The sequence below is a fragment of the Cyanistes caeruleus genome, chromosome 25 (assembly GCF_971803275.1).
Source record: "Cyanistes caeruleus chromosome 25, bCyaCae1.hap1.1, whole genome shotgun sequence".
Classification (NCBI taxonomy): domain Eukaryota; kingdom Metazoa; phylum Chordata; class Aves; order Passeriformes; family Paridae; genus Cyanistes; species Cyanistes caeruleus.
The window spans coordinates 2855392-2869105 of record NC_141725.1 but is presented as its reverse complement, the minus strand read 5'-3'; the positions used below and the strand labels follow the sequence as shown (position 1 = coordinate 2869105).

The window sequence follows — 13714 nt, the reverse complement described above, 5'->3', positions numbered from 1 at the left end:
ATAAACGAGGGAAAGGGAAATATCCTCAGTGAGTTTTTTGTTAGTTTTAAGAACAATCAATTATTTGACCTCTGGGATAAAATTGTTTTTTATAGCTACTTATATTAATACTTACATTTCAATTTCAATGATATATTTAAACGAGTAAACCTTGCTGGGTGTTATTACCTCCATGGATAAGAAATCCACTGCCCCTGTCCTTGCCATTCATAAATGGGCTTAACAACTTCTTCTCAAAAGGGATTTAAATGTGGAGCGTAAAAATCCGACAGCAAAATGACTGCCTGGAGGCACAGGAAATGTTAAATCAGATTTTTGATGCCTGAAGGATGTATTTATAGAATCATTTCAGCTGGAAAAGACCTCTAAGATCACCAATTCCAACCATCATCACTGCCAAGTTCGCCATGAAGCTCCACAGCTTTTATTTCAAATTAAGACCTAAAGGTGGGAAAAGTTTATTTTTCCAGGTGAAGCTGCTCTAATGATGCTGGGTTTTTTATTTCTGGTGTTCTTCAAATGCCGACAGCCTTGGCTCTGCAGGTAAACCCTGAATTCCTCATCATCACCTGTGCAGGCTGTCAGACACTTCCTGTTGTGAGAATTGAAAATAAATCTGCAGCTAAAATCTCTCCAGACACGGGAGAGAGGCAAGCTCAGCTACAGCAAGATTTGTATTTATTGGACTTGATTTTAGAGGTCTTTTCCAACCTTAAAAATTCCATGGTAGAGCTAAAAGAGTTGCATGCACCAGAATTGCAGGAAACCTGGAGGTGGATGGGACTGCCACTGGCGTTTTACACAGGAAAATTCACCTTAAATTAATACAGCAAATAACCTTTGTTCATCTTTAATATTATCAGGAATTAATGAGGTTTAGTGCAGCCAACAGCCTCAGCTGGCACAGTTTGTGCTCCACGTTTTCCTTCTGCTGAACGGATCTCAGGCTGACCAGGGGGTGAATTACCCTGGGAATCTCATCCAATCCCATTTCCATATGCAAGTTCATGATACAGCTATGAATTTTTAATAAAAAAAATCTCCTGATATCTGTTATTCTACTGAAAATAATGGGAAGGTTGCAGTTTAAATTAAAAAAAAATAATAAAAAAATAAACTATTTCTCCTTCACAACACTGACCTGCAGGGAACAAAATTGAAATCCAGGTTTTTCCTTGTTTTTCCGGTTGATTTTTTGCATTTTTTTGCATGCTTTGAAGGGAAGGCTTACATTTAAAAAATAGTTATTTGGTTATTGGAACTTTTATTCAGGTTTAGTTGGCTTGGAGCTTAGATAAATGGGAAAACCAGAACAGCAATAACAGAATGCATGAGAAAAAAAAAATGCTATTTAACCATCATGTTCTAGATGGGCTCTAAGTGGTATTTTCTCCCCTGACTGCAGAGAAAGGAACCAGGGAATTTACATTTAATGGTTTCACTACTGAGAATTCTCAACACTCTCAAAACAGACTGAAAATAATAAAAGTAATGCAAGGAATGGCTGATTTTGATTATTTTCTAGCAGATGCAAGTATCCATCTACTTCATCCACCACACTCTAGGCCACAGTTATTTTACTAAAGAAAACTTTCTTAAATATTTTCCATTTCATTCAACATTTCTGGCTCAGCCTGGATGTAATAACTTGCCCTGAAAAGGCATTGGTTGTGCTTGAAGCAGGGCACAGAAAGGAAATGTTTCATTCTTTGGAAGAAGGAACCGGTTTTATTTGATGTGAATGAAAATGGATCGAGTGACTTCTCTCTCCTCTGAAGCAAATATTTGTGTTAAACCCAGCCTGGCTCCTGCCTCACACACATCCTTCATCCCTGCTGCTCGTGTCTCCAAAGCATCAGACCTCCAAGGAATAACAGGCGTTCCCCCTGAAATTCCAATCAGGAAAACACCAATTTCATTTTTTCCATCTCCCAAAAAAGCTCCCAAGGTGGAGGGAGCAGGACACAGCTCCCAAACAAGACCATGAAGTGCTCCCATCTCTTCATCCTCTTTGGAAAAACACAATTCCAGCTTCATCAGATGGGAAATCAAAAGGAACTCTTTGCTTTTGGTGGCTGAGCCAAGGAGAGCCTGCTCTGCCCAGAATTCCCATTTGGGAATTATCTTTTCCTCAGACCTCGCAGGGATGCTGAGAGAACAAAGCTCCCAGCTGGGCTGTGGGCAGTGGGTGCAGCTCAAGGTGTTTGGAGTTTGCCTGTTCAGCACCTGAACCCAATCCCTGCCCCTGGTGTTTGTGCAGCTGCCAGCTGTGACATTCCCTGGGCTCGGGAGAGCAACAGGGAACAGAATTCCTGGGATTTGAACTGCTCTGAAAGCCCTGGGAGATGAGCTGCTGCTCTGGCACTGAGAGGGAGGCAGGAAATCTCACAGAATCATAGAATGGTTTGGGTTGGAAGGGACCTTAAAGCTCATCCCATCCCACTCCTGCCATGGCAGGGACACCTCCCACCATCCCAGGCTGCTCCAAGCCCTGTCCAGCCTGGCCTTGGGCACTGCCAGGGATCCAGGGGCAGCCCCAGCTGCTCTGGGCACCCTGTGCCAGGGCCTGCCCACCCTCCCAGCCAACAATTCCTTCCCAATATCCCATCCAGCCCTGCCCTCTGGCACTGGGAGCCATTCCCTGTGTCCTGGCACTCCTGTTCCTGATGAAGAGCCCCTCTCCAGTTTCCCTGCCAGCCCTTTCAGATCCTGGAAGGATTTGGGAGCAGGTTAAGACCAGACAGAGCCTTGGCTCATCCAAACCTTGACCTCCAGCACCAGAACGCTCCATCCCACCTTGAGGTGACACCGAGCCACCCCCAGAGCCTGGGACACGACAGGACAGGACAGGACAGTGCCCGGCACCCCCACAGCACCAACCCTGGGGTTCTGTCCCATCCCGAGGGTGGAGCAGCATCCACCTCTCACAGGCAGCCCCTCCTCACCCAGCAGGGCATGGGGACAGCTTTGGGACATCCCTGACACAGAGGAGAGTCCTTGTCCCCTCCCAGGCACCTGGACCAGCTCACCCACAGTCTCCTGCACCACGTGTCGGAACCTTTCCCCTTTGGGAAGTGCAGGGGAATGCAAGTGGGAAGCAAACATGCCAAGGAACTTGAAAAGAAGAGACACTGCCTCAAAATTTTATAAACAAGAGAAGGCACCAGACCTTGCCACTGATTAGGTTAAATTAATTTAAAACAGAAGCAAACACTGCTTGTCTATGAGCTCCAGTTACCTGGAAACACAGATAAACCCAAAACACACTTTTCAAGGGCAGCAGGCACTATAGCTGGGGTTGGTTATTTTTTTTTTTTTCAGAAACCTGGTCCTCATGGAAAAATACAAATTTGGAAATAGCTTTTATTAGCAAGTTAATAATATACTGAAATACAAATATATACTCAGTCTTTAATTAGATTTCACAGAATTAAGACCAGTAATATATATACACACACATAACTGTTGTGTAACAGCCACTCACTAATCTCTGCTGTTTCTTTAAAAGTAACTTTGAGGACAGAAAAGAGTCAGGAATGGATCTGTGCTGGCCCTGTAATTTGGAGTTTCCTTAAGAGCCAGATGAAGTTGAAGAGCAGAAGCCACAACAGTTTAGAGGTTGCTCGCAAAATCCAAATCCCACGTGCAGGAATCTCAGACATGAACAGGGGCAAAGTATTGTTGGGAATATCCTTCCCATACAAAAACCTGTCCTGTTTTCTTCTGGGTTAATAACCTGAGCATCAAAAGCCAGGATTGGATTTGTTCAGGTCTGAGAGTGTCCCTGTTCCTGCCCTGCTGCTCTTCACTCTCAGGACCCAACAGAGAATCCTGGAACATCCTGAGCTGGGAGGGACCCTCAGGGATGATCAGTGCAGCCCCTGGCCCTGCCCAGACCTCCCAACAAGCCCACCCTGAGCATCCCTGAGAGCGCTGTCCAAACGCTCCTGGAGCTCTGGCAGCCTTGGGGCCGGGCCCATTCCCTGGGGAGCCTGGGCAGTGCCAGCAGCCTCGGGGGGAAGAACCTTGCCCTGAGATCCATCCCAAGCCCTGGCACAGCTCCAGCCCTTCCTGGGGTTCTCACAGACTCACCTGCACCACTCACAGCTGTTTATTGGTAAGAAAAGTCCAAGAGATTCCAGATTTTTAGTGCAGCATTACCCTGTCAACAAGTAGAACTCATTTCTTTCCTATGAACCACCTAAACCTGGACTTCAGAAAAGTTTTGCTACAATGATGGGAAATGTTAGGTAAGAAACAGTATCTGGGTATCTGCTGAGCAGTGATGATGCTTTCACATCTGGAAGGAGGAATTAAAAGTCACACTCCGTGTCCAGGCTGTAACAAACACATCGGTGCTACCTGGTGAAAACAAGCACAAGTTCTGGGCTTGAATTAATTGTTTCCCATATTTTTAATTATGTGCACTCTAGGGATTTCCCAGGACTGTGACTCAGTGGGGGAAATACAATTTCTGAAAATAGAAATAATCTGAAATAAAATCACAGAATGGTTTGGGTTGGAAGGATCTTAAAGCCCATCCAGTGCCACCCCTGCCATGGCAGGGACACCTTCCACCATCCCAGGCTGCTCCAAGCCCCATCCTTGGACACTTCCAGGGATCCAGGGGCAGCCACAGCTGCTCTGGGAATTCCATCACAGCCTCTTACCACCCTCACAGAGAGAATTCCTTCCCAATATCCCATCTAACCCTGCCCTCTGGCACTGGGAATGTTCCCTGTGTCCGGTCCCTCCAGGCCCTTGTGAGAAAACAGCGTCTCCAGGAAAAATCTGGCACAGAAGCATTTCAGAGGTTCCTTTCCAGGACACATCTAAAAGTTTCCATCATCAGCCAAACCAGTCTCTGGTTCCTCGTCCCCTGCAGTCTGGTGCCTCTCCCAGGACAATCCCAGGTACCTGGTACAGCTAATCCTCCTCTGGCTGAATTGGGCTCCTTTTGGAACAGGGAACTGCAAACCTTGGTGCTGCTTTTTATAGCTCGTCCTATGGCTTTTATAGCTTCTCTGACGTCAGGGAACTATGGAATGTGTCACTTCTTTCAGACAAATTCCAGGAGATCAGTTTAACTCACACCTGGAGCTCACCAGCCCTCCTTTTTCACATGCTCACCCTGGACAAACCTTCACTGGCTTTAAGACCAAGCAGCCTTTTGAGGATTTCAGTGTGAAGCAGGAGAATTGCTGCAGGATTCCATAGAGATTGGCTGCAGGATTCCATAGGGAATTGCTGCAGTATTCCATAGGGATTGGCTGCAGTATTCCATAGGGATTGGCTGCAGGATTCCATAGGGATAGGCTGCAGGATTCCATAGGAATTGCTGCAGGATTCCATAGGGATTGGCTGCAGGATTCCATAGGGAATTGCTGCAGGATTCCCTGGAGAATGGCTGCAGGATTCCATAGGGAATTGCTGCAGTATTCCATAGGGATTGGCTGCAGGATTCCATAGGGATTGGCTGCAGGATTCCATAGGAAATTGCTGCAGGATTCCATAGGGATTGGCTGCAGTATTCCATAGGGATTGGCTGCAGGATTCCATAGGGATTGGCTGCAGGATTCCATAGGAATTGCTGCAGGATTCCATAGGGATTGGCTGCAGGATTCCATAGGAAATTGCTGCAGTATTCCATAGGGATTGGCTGCAGTATTCCATAGGGATTGGCTGCAGGATTCCATAGGGAACTGCTGCAGTATTCCATAGGGATTGGCTGCAGGATTCCATAGGGATTGGCTGCAGGATTCCATAGGGAACTGCTGCAGGATTCCATAGGGATTGGCTGTAGGATTCCATAGGGATTGGCTGCAGTATTCCATAGGGATTGGCTGCAGTATTCCATAGGGATTGGCTGCAGGATTCCATAGGGAACTGCTGCAGGATTCCATAGGGAATTGCAGGATTCCATGGGGATGTGGGGCAGCAGCAGCAGCAGCACTTTCCAGGCAGCACAGCAGGAGCTGCTGCCAGCACAGCCCAGGGTGTTGCTGTTTGTTCACACAGCGGCGCTCAGCGCTGTGCTGCCTCACAAAGTGAAGCAGGAGAAGCAACAAACACAAACTGGGGCTGCTGGGAGAAGAGATGTCTCTGATTTTACAGCATCAGTGCAGTCAGGAGCTCCAGGATCTCCAGAGAGATCTCCAGGTGATCCCACCATGGGGTGGGCCCTGGGATGAACTTCGGGAGGCAGAAGAGGAGGAGGAGAAGGAGGAAGAAGAGGAGGAAGAGGAGGAGGTTGCAGGTTGTCCCAGATCAGCACAGGGAGCATTGTCCTGACCAGGAACTGGTGTATCTGGGCAGGAACCACCACAAAAATCTGAGCTCTGCTCCTGCACTCCACAGAAAATTCAGCCAGGGAGAAGAGACCTGGAGAAGGACTTTGGACAAGGGGGAATGGCTTCAAACTGACAGAGGGCTGGGTTAGAGGGGATATTGGGAAGGGATTCTTCCCTGGGAGGGTGGTGAGGGGCTGGGATGGGATTCCCAGAGAAGCTGTGGATGTCCCTGGATCCCTGGAACTGTCCAAGCATTGGGCTTGGAGCAGCCTGGGTGTCCCTGCCCATGGCAGGGGGTGGCACTGGTTGGGCTTTAAGGACCTTTGCAGCCCAAACCATCCCACAATTCTGTGATCTCCAGCCAGTCCTCAGTCACACAGGGTGGCCCAAAATGAAACTCTCAGCAGTTCTTCAGCCACTCCATCCCCGTGTCCAGTGCACATTTCAGTGAGTACACGGACACCAGCAATTCCTTCCCCACCACTGCACTGCTCCAGTGAGGAGGAGGAGGAAGAGCTGGGGATTCTTCTGTGTGAATTTAAGGTTCATAAAGCTGCTGGTGACTGGCACAGATTCCAGGACTAAACAAGACCCCAAATAGAAGATAGAAACTATCCAGAAACAGGCAATTCTCCCTGGAAAGGCAAAGAGGAGGCTGCTGTAGATGTCCTAGAAACGCAGTTTGGGAACATGGATTTGAATGTTCTGCACTTGGAGAGCAGCACTGGTGGATTTTTGGTGAGGACAGCAGGAAGACAAACTGTGTCCTACAGGAATGGGAGGAGATAGAGGCTTCCAACAGCTCCCCACTGCTCCAGCAGCTCCCATTGTCCCAAAGAAAGAGAACTGACTGCTACACAACTGGAATTACCCAAGTGAGATCGTTTAGCCAGGCAATAAATTCCTGTGGGCAGTGTTTTTGGCCTGGAGAACAAGAGGGTGGCTCTGTGATGGACAGCTCACTCCTCACAGTGACCTGTGTCTGTGCTCTGGCTGGACAGGGGCTCTGATGACCCCAAAACCCACCTCATCCACCCTCCCCAAAACCACCTCATCCACCCTCCCCAAAACCACCTCATCCCACCATCCCTTAACCCACCTCATCCACCCTCCCCAAAACCACCTCATCCCACCATCCTTAAAACCACCTCATCCCACCCTCCCCAAAACCACCTCATCCCACCATCCCTAAAACATGCCTCATCCCACCATCCCCAAATCCCATCTCATCCCACCCTCCCCAAAACCACCTCATCCCACCATCCCCAAATCCCACCTCATCCCACCCTCCCCAAAACCACCTCATCCCACCATCCCCAAAATCTATCTCATCCCACCATCCCCAAATCCCAGCCCATCCCACCATCCCCAAAATCTATCTCATCCCACCATCCCCAAATCCCAGCCCATCCCACCATCCCCAAAATCTATCTCATCCCACCATCCCCAAATCCCAGCCCATCCCCCCCTCCCCACCGCAGGCTGGGTCAGTGCAGAGGCTCCTGGAGGACCAGGACGAGTGGGGAAGGTTAAAACCCTTTAGAACCACAAACTGCAGGGGGTGGGGGGGAGAAACCTCTGCCGATTCCGAGACCCCTCGGGGGGGGGGGGTGGGGGGAGGTTCTGGGGACCCCACGTGGAGCAGCCAAATCTCCCAAATCCCCGGGGGAGGGCGAGGAAGGCGCGGATGGCGGGGAGGATGTGGGGGAGGCTGCGATGTTTGGGGAGCAACAGCGGTTGCCAGGGGTGACGCGGTCCCCTCCCGGTCCCCTCCCGTTGCCAGGCGACGCGAGCAGCGTTTCCCAAACCAAACATCCCCATCCCGCTCCCGCCTCACGAAATATGTCAGCGGGTATTTTCAGGAGCCCGGGGAAGGCAGGATGGACAAATAACGCCTTTGCCATGGTAACTGCGAGGGGGGAGCCCCGCGGGCGCCGCGGCGCCTTTGTTTTGCTTTGGTTTTATTTTATTGAATTGTTATTTCAGAATAAAACGGATTAGCGGGGCTGGGGGGAGCGCTCGTCAAAGCAGATGCTCAGGAGAGAAATCTTTTTGTTGGGTTGGGATTTTTTAAAAAAATAATATTAAGGAATGAAGTTTTTGGTTTTTTTTTTTGGAGCTGGGAGTAAACTACTCGTGGTGTTTCTGCACCCCCAAACACACATGAGTCCCTCAGCAAGTCCTTCTTCGATTTATTGCTTTTTTTTCCCCCTCCACCTGTTTTAGATCCCTCAAAGTTTTCCCTTTTTAGATCCCTTTCCAGCAGGGTTTACCTTACTCAAAACAGGTTTGCTTTTCTTGATGGTGGCTGTGGATCCAGGCAAAGGCAGCCTGGCTGGGAAATGAGCTTTTGGGAGAGGGGGTGTGTGTGTGGTTTTGGAGTGTCCTTTGATTTGATGAAGAGGAGAAATTAATCAAAAGGATGTTTTCTTCTAGTGCCATGAACATGGAAAGCTAATTTAAATTCTCCACATCGATTTTTTTACATTAAAATTTGAGGCAATTAATCATAAGCAAAAACGTAGAGACACTCGGAGGATTTTAAGGGAGAGTTTGCTTTGGGGAAACAAAGAATAGAGAAAGGCTTTTGTTGGGCTGGTGGAAACATCATTGTCCTGGGTGCTGTGGTCTGATCTAGCACATAAAAGTTCTGCTGTGCTTGCTGATCATCACTGAGGCCACAGAGTGTGGCCACAGGTTCCCACAGGCACATCTGGGGCAGAATTTGTCTCTCCAGCTTTTCAATCTAAGCTTAGGCTGTGGCATCACTTCACCTTGGCAGTGATCAGTGAAAGCTCTGCTGATTTCCAGGTGCTTTCAGTGCTTCCTTTGGTGTTTCTCCAGGTGTTTTTAGAATCACTAAGCTTGGAAAAGAGCCCCAGGATAAAGCCCAGCCTTGGACAGAATGCACAGTCCCCAGGGCTCTGCACAAACTTGGACTGAGGCACTCACTTCTCATGTCACAAAAAGCTGGAATTGCTCATCCACTGGATGAAAAATAGAAGTCACAATCCTGAGCACGTTTTAAATAAAATCTTCCAAAATTTTGGTTCTTTGTTTAAGGATTTTTTTTTCCCTCAGCTATTGCTGACCCAGTCCCCAAACTACTCCTTGATCTTTAAGCATTTATCTCCCTCTCTCAGGAACTGCCCTGCACGAGAAGAGTAAACCCAGAAATATTCTAAAGGAGGCAAATAATCTTTTGCTGGAGATGTTCAGAGCAGCATTCAACAGAGAGCAGCTACTTACGGAAGCAACTTAAAAATAACAACTGGAAATGAAAAAGTCAGAATTTGAAGAGTCTCCCTGGCAAAGGGATAACACAGACAGCACCTGCAGCTCTCTGAGGTGATCTGAGAGCATTTACCCTCATTAATAAAAAAGTCAATCAAACCAAGCTCATTCAACCTTTGCCCATCCCAACACTGCTTTAAGGCCAACTTCAGCACTGCAGCCCCCAAACTGTGTGAAAATGGTTAAAAGATGCTTCAGCACTGTGACATTTGGCCAAGTGAAGGACCTCAAAAGAGAATTCTGGTCACGACAGCAGCAAAGGTGGACGTGACCAAGCTCCTGACAACTCTGCTCTCACTCAAAGCCTGTAAAACCAGCCCAAACTCCCTGTCCAGACCCCCTTGCTCTTTACACCACAATTCCTACAGGGATATCTCTGCTGGCACTGACCCAAGAGCCATCAGCTCCTCTCAGAGTGTAAAAGAGACCAGCTGCCCTCAAAGACCCGCTATATTTATTCCAAATTAAATCCAAGATGCTTCTCGCTTCATTCCTTTCTCCTAAGTGCCCTTTTCTCTGCTTTAATATGCTCAAAATTACTGCTGGGATGAGGAAAACACATTAAAATTGAGAGTTCACACCTCTCAAGTGTGGATGGCAGGGGAGGTTTTAGGATTCCAGTTGCTGGAGTCCTGTAACTCCCACAAGTGCCTGACAAGGAAAAGGGTTTCCAGATTTCCAACTTTTTACTGGAAAAAAAAAAAAAGATAAAAAAACTCAAGAGAAGAACACGATCTCAGAAAATCACTATTTAAACTGTCAGCCTTCCTTATTTTTATCTCCTGCTGGGTTTTAACCCAACCTTATACTTTGGGGAATTTCTGGTCTCGTGGGGGAAGTTTATTTGCACTCATAGAGCAGCTCAACCCCACTCCTTTTTTTTCCCCCAAAAGTTTCTTTCTACTTCTGCTTTTCAGAAGCTGAAATGAACTTCTTGCAGGAAGGAGAGCAATGCAAGGAGTGTTAAATGTGACTGCAGGAGCTATTTCCAGTCTCTACAGCATTTACTGAGCAGTATATTGAAGAGGCCATGAAATGCTAATGATCTCCAGACTGCCAGAGATACCGTCCTAAATAGAAGGAAAAAAATCTCTTTCCTTCTATTTTTTTTTTTTATTTTATTTTTTTGCCTATTCCATCTCCAGAAAAACCACACAAAACTTTAACACCTCCCTTTGGCTAAAGCTCTCCAAGTTACACTTGAAAAAAAAAAAAAAAAACTGAAAAGGAAAACCAGATGGGGGTGGGGGAGTGGATAGAGATGATCCAGAGCTAAAATATCCATTAGTGGTAAATTCCACCATCTCCTCCCCCATCCTAAAAAAAAAAAAACAAACCAAAAAAACACCAAACTGGGCTGCATGGGTCAGATTCCACCCTCAGACCAAGGAAGCAGCTCCAAACACATTCACTCAGCCCTTTTTTATTCTCTTGCTTGTCTAAGTGGCTGCTAGGCAACCCCAGCAGCATCGCTGCTCATATGCATTAAGTATTAACTATTATTTCATTCCTTCCCCCCTTTCCACAAAAAGGCAGCAACCTCAATCCATGGCAGATAATTCATTTCCCAAAAGGGAATGCTGGCTGAAGGAAGCTGGGAATGGAGCTGGGAAAGGGGTGGATATTTCCAGTTGAGTTCCAGGATGGGATGCATCCAGCACCCTGCACTCCTGGAGCTCTCCTTAGGGGATGAAAAACTCATTTTTGGTACAGCCTGAGATGCAGCTGCTGCAAGTCAAGCTCTGGAGGGAACTGCAGTGCTGCCCACACAGGGAGCCAAAAATTCTGGTGTTGGTTTGGTGAAGCAGCAACCACCCCCACTGCTGCAGCCCTTGTGTTCCTCTGGAGGTGGGAATTCTCCTGTGGGAATAAACCCTGATTTTGCCAGAGATGGACAGCAGGAAGGATGCTGCTGCCCTGCCCAAGGTAGGATTTGAGACGTAATTCAAAGATTTCTGCTCCCCTCCCTTCTGAGAGTTCTGGGAGCAGCATCCCCACCCCTGCCAAAGGCAACTCTTCCAGCCATTCCAGTGGCTGTTTTGTCTGAAGAAATAAACATCAAAATTGGGATGGGACAGAAGAAAGCAGGAGCTGGTGGTGTTTAGAAATGGCTGGGATACTTCAGCTCAGCAAAGAAATTCAGTGATGTATCGAGCTCCCCTCAGGCTGGTCCCTAACTTTGGTGACACTCCTGGACCATTACCAGGACAATCATTACAGCAGAGGGGGAAGGTGCTGCTTGGGACAACAAAACCTCAGGAAAACGAATTTTTCACCTGCAGGAAGACTCCAAGAAGCAGGAGAGGGAAGGCTGCTGACAGGCAGAGCCCTGCACACCCAGTGACATTTCTGAGTAATTACAAACCCTTACGATCCATTATAATGTTAATTTCCAGGCCAGTTGTTGTGGAGAAGTGTGATTAGATGTTGTGTAGCTACGATGGAGACTGGAAGGAATGCTAAGAATGTCTCCACTCCGAGCTGAAGCGAGCAGCAGTGGGAAGAGCTGGAGCTGGAGCAGAGAGGAGCATCCCATGGGCACCTCCAGAGCTTGGGCAGGATCACAGGGCAGGTCTGGCAGCAGAAGGTTCAGGGATCAGACCCTCTTCTACTGCAGGAGGCTCCAGAGGAGCTGCCAAGCGATGGAAATGTTCACCAAATCATGGAATGGTTTGGGTTGGAAGGAGCTCAAAGCCCATCCAGCCCCACCCCTGCCATGGCAGGGACACCTTCCACCATCCCAGGCTGCTCCAAGCCCCGTCCAGCCTGGCCTTGGGCACTGCCAGGGATCCAGGGGCAGCCCCAGCTGCTCTGGGCACCCTGTGCCAGGGCCTGCCCACCCTCCCAGGGAGGAATTTCTCCCCAATATCTTTTGTGTGATATCTTCACACTCTATGAGTGGGAGGGACTGGGGATGGGAGGGTCTCACTTGTGTCACTCCTCACATCTTCCAAACAAAAAAAATAAGTATTTGCCTCAGCTGGGAACATCCTATTGATTTATGTCTCCAGCCCAATTCAAGAGTCCAGGCTGTTTTCTCTAATACAGCATCCAGAAAATGTTTGTTTTTCAAATTATGAGACATTTCTTATGTTGGGGCTCCACTCCTAACCAATATCAGTTGAGGATGACAAAAACTTTTAAAAAGGTTTAAAGGATGACAAAACCTGTTAAAAAGGTTAAAAAACAGAAACAAATTTCTTTATACACAATCTCTGCCCATTTCACAATGAAGAGAAGCAAAACTTGTAATTCTAATTTATTTTTTTTTTAACACTAATGTCACAGCACATTTGGAACCAGAATCAGGCATAATTTCATTTCTGAAGCCTACCATTAAAAGGGCTGCCAGATTTGATATAAATTTTCCTCTACAAAACAAATTGATTAAATGCAGACTGAACTGGAGTCCCTAAAGCTTTGTCACAGCAAACTTCACGCAGCAGTTTTGTAATTTGCAGGTGGAAATACATCAGAACATTCATTTTCAGCCTCATACAAGCACCTCGTTACTCTGCAAAGTAATATTTTTCAGCTATGAATAGTATCTAAATTATTCAGGGATGGAAAAAACAAATCCATCTCCTCTGGAAAGGAAAGCCACCAGCTGCTGAGAGCAGAGCAACTCTTCTCCTAAGGCCAAATAATAAGCAATGCAAATACCAGTGGAGAAGTGCAGCACAAAGAGAAAGGTTTTCTAGGAACACTCTTGCAGGGAAAAAAAGGGGTTTTGTAACAGAGCATCATTTAGGCTGGAAAGGATCTCCCAGACCATCGAGTCCAAACTGTGCCTGAGCCTCAGCTTGTCACCAGCCCAGAGCCAGGTGTGGACACCTCCAGGGCTGGGGACATCCCTGGGCAGCCCCTTCCAGGGTTTATTCCCTGTTCTAGTGAAGAATTCCCTCCTGATGTCCAGGATGAAGGGCTGCAGCTCATAAAGGAGCAGAAAAGGCAGAGGGAGAAGGAATCTCCTCAGCACCACCTGAGGTTCTGACACAGCCAGGCTGGCACACCTGGAACTGCTTTTTTTCCATGGATATTTCAAATCTCAGCCTCCTGCCACCCTCCTTCTCTCAGGGAGGGTTTCAGTGGGGACAGAGAGGTCTCTCCTGTGCTGCTCCATCCCCCAA

The 13714-nt window shown here is 47.7% G+C and overlaps 1 protein-coding gene and 1 long non-coding RNA gene across 52 annotated transcripts in view; one reads left to right on the top strand and one right to left on the bottom strand.

Moving 5' to 3' along the window:
• LOC111940430 (DNA-binding protein RFX2) overlaps positions 1-13714 on the bottom strand; it is a 65815-nt gene that overhangs the window by 35790 nt on the left and 16311 nt on the right. The gene's annotated exons all lie outside the window — the stretch shown is intronic.
• On the top strand, positions 8065-9697 carry LOC111940435 (uncharacterized). 2 transcript variants are annotated; one of them, XR_002869514.2, is made up of 2 exons: positions 8065-8195; positions 9135-9339. It is a non-coding gene; the product is annotated as an uncharacterized LOC111940435 (long non-coding RNA). The 2 variants fall into 2 exon arrangements; XR_002869513.2 differs by lacking the exon at positions 9135-9339 and adding an exon at positions 9434-9697 and having other exon boundaries at positions 8095-8195.